Genomic DNA, 3,005 nt, shown 5'->3' on the forward strand with positions numbered 1-3,005 from the left:
TCCTGCTGCCACATCAGAATGTCATAGAATTACGTTGTTTTCTCTCTGAAGACCTCTTCACTCCCAGCTTCCCCACCTCTTAAAAAAATAGCACTATCCTGTTTTTTCTCCAAAGCCTAAAATACTTAGGCAGGCCTAATGCCTAATTAAAGATAAAGCTTCACAAGGGCAGGTACTTCTTTGTTTTTGTCTTAGCTCTTCCCGGCACCCAACATAGATCCTCATCCAAAAAAGGTGCTTCTTGAATTAAGATCATAGCATAACTCATTTTAGGCTTAGGGAAAATATAATGCTCGTCCAATCCACATGGTTCCCACCTCTGCTACTTTATGGAATTTATATTAAATGAAAAATTAGAAATATAATAATAATCACTCTGAGTACCAGGTTAGGAAAACACTTAATATTCTGGCAGAAGTTTGGCTCTCTGCCTTAATTATTGTTTATAGCTATCTCTGGATAACCCCTGATCTCTTCATGGTTGATGAAAAATTCAGGATACCAGAAATGTTAGGATAAAGAAGAGTCTATTGCATATGTTAATAGATAGGCCCTGGAAGGGAGTAGAAGTTATACAAAGAGCAGACCTTTTCTTGGAGTTTCTCTCAGTCCTCGAGGAGTTGGGTACAACTTGTGTCAGCTGGTGTCAACTACTCCAAGATGCCCAGAGGGCTGATGACCCTCCTTGATCTCTCCCTTCTTGGCCACAGCCCAATCAGATTTTCTCTTTCTCCTTCAGTTGACTGTCCCTGGGCTGTGAGCTCTTTCAAACTCAGCTCTAGATGTCTCCACTCCTTCCTCTGCTCTTCCAGATCGTCAAAATCTTTCTGTTTCTCAACTCCTGCTTTCATACAAGCTCTTCAGGGTGTGACCAAGCTTCTCTATCCAATAGAATGAATCTTCCCACCATAACCAGTTTTGATTGATTGATTCAACCAGGAAGCATTCCCTGGTAAGAAGTCGGTAATCAATGGGTCCCCACCTTTACAAAAGAACCATAAATTTAGAGCTGGAAAGGACCCTGGAGATCATCTAGTGCAACCCTTCATTTTACGGGTGAGAAAACAAACTCAGATAAGTGGAAAACACTGGACCACAGCGGTTGAATTGAATTGAATTTCCCTGTACATCCAATTAGTTTCTAAATATTTCTGCTTCACTTAAAGAAGAAAAAAATTCCCCTGCCCTCATGAAGGTTGCAACTTCATAGCAGACATAAATAAAATTCAATAAACACATGCAATGTCCCCTAAATCTATAATATTCAGGTAGAAACTAGTAAGGTAAAAGTTTAATCCCACTCTCAAAGAGGTCACATCCTATAAACCTACAGGTAATTATAATAAATTATATAATATGGTAAATGGATTAGGAAGTACAAAACAAAATGCTATATCAGGCTAGAAGAGATAAGTGCTTTAGTAAAGAGAAGAAGGTAATCAAGGAAGTCTTCTTGAAGGAGAGACATTGAAGTTGGACCCATAGTACCAGGACAGATGGATTTGGGATCTGGACCCCAGAAAGGAAAATCTCTGGACTTTCCCACAAAGTCAAATCTCTGTTGTTCCCCTGAGGCTATAATCCCATCAACTAGCCTTTCATTGTGACTATGCCCAATCTCCCAATTTTGTTACCCTTAACCTAGTTTAGCCCTCCATTGTTTTACCTCCTTATGGCCACTTCCCGCCCCTTAATCCTATCTAGGCTCCATTCTCCCTTGGCCATGGTCCAGGTGTCTGGCTTTCTATTACCTCACAGTCCCCGTCCCTGTCCCTCCCCCCCACTGCTTGGCCACTCCTACATCCCTCCCAAGGTCTTTCTGTATATAATGTCCATCTTGTCTCCATTAAGATGCTCAGATTCTTATAATCTAGCCACTGCTTAGATTTTTACAATCTAGCCAATAGCTCACAGATGCTCAGGTTCCTTAAGAGTCTGACTAATATGGCGGATCTTTAATAAACCTTGTCTTTGGCTGAAAGAAGGCTTGGGTCGAATTCTTCTGGCAGGACTTGCGTGTCGTGATCTCAGGGTCCCAGCACCCCTAAACCTCTAGACCTCATCAGGACCACCCAACCCAAACCACTATTGCTATTCTACCATCAAGGATGCATTAGAGGGACATTTGAGTTGAGTCTGCACTACCAGGTTGTCACTGTGGGCATCCTGTTCTACTCAGCTGCCTTCATCAATAGAAATCCTCCCATCTAATGCTATCTGCCTGACTCATTCATTCCCCATTGGTTAGGAAATTTCAAACCCTTCTCACTCTCCCCACCTAGAAAGTAAAAGTGAATCCCAGACTCATCCACAACAACCTGGACACTCCCCTCCCCATCCCCAGTGCCCTCTTCCATAACTACTAGCCCTTTCCACTGTTCCTTCTGGGACTCCCATTCTACAAACTTCCCTTCATTTTAGATCTCTTCCTCTCATGCTTCTTCTACCTTCTACCTGTCACTGAGACCTGGGCCTCACTAAGTTGTCTTGAATAACATTGAATTCCAGACCTTACCGTCGAGTACTGGTTACACCATTACTTATATCCCCCAATTCAGTAGTCCCAAAGGCATAGTCAAAATACTTCTTGCCCTGTGTTTCCACTTCCAGATTATTTCTCTGCCACCATCACTCAGCAACTTTTCCTTCTCTGAGGTTCACTCTATATAAATTTATCATCCAATCCAGATCCTGGTAGCAACTATATTCCAGGACATTCTCTCTCCTTTTTCAGTGAGTTCGGTGCCTGGCTCATGGTATTCCTCTCAATTCCAGTTCCTGCCTTCATAATAGGAAACTTCAACATAAATATTGATTTTCCCCCAAATACCTTAACCTCCCTCAGTTCCTCTTCTCAATTCCTTTTTCCATGGAAATGGTCACACTCTTGATCTTATCACTACCTGCAAGTGCTTCATTTCCATGATCAAGAATTCTCTGCAGCAGATAGAGCACCAGCCCTGGATTCAGGAGGACCTGAGTTCAAATTCGGCCTCAGACACATA

At 42.3% G+C, this 3,005-nt stretch overlaps 1 protein-coding gene across 1 annotated transcript in view; it reads right to left on the reverse strand.

The window, feature by feature from the left end:
- SLC7A7 (solute carrier family 7 member 7) overlaps nt 1-778 on the reverse strand; it is a 39,964-nt gene extending 39,186 nt beyond the window's left edge. The window contains exon 1 of the mRNA XM_027843049.1: nt 588-778. The gene's annotated coding sequence lies outside the window, so the exon portion shown is untranslated. The remainder of the gene's footprint in view (nt 1-587) is intronic.
- Between the last annotated feature and the right edge of the window lie 2,227 nt (nt 779-3,005).

The sequence above is a fragment of the Vombatus ursinus genome, unplaced genomic scaffold (genome assembly GCF_900497805.2).
Source record: "Vombatus ursinus unplaced genomic scaffold, bare-nosed wombat genome assembly UNPS02014894.1, whole genome shotgun sequence".
NCBI lineage: Eukaryota > Metazoa > Chordata > Mammalia > Diprotodontia > Vombatidae > Vombatus > Vombatus ursinus.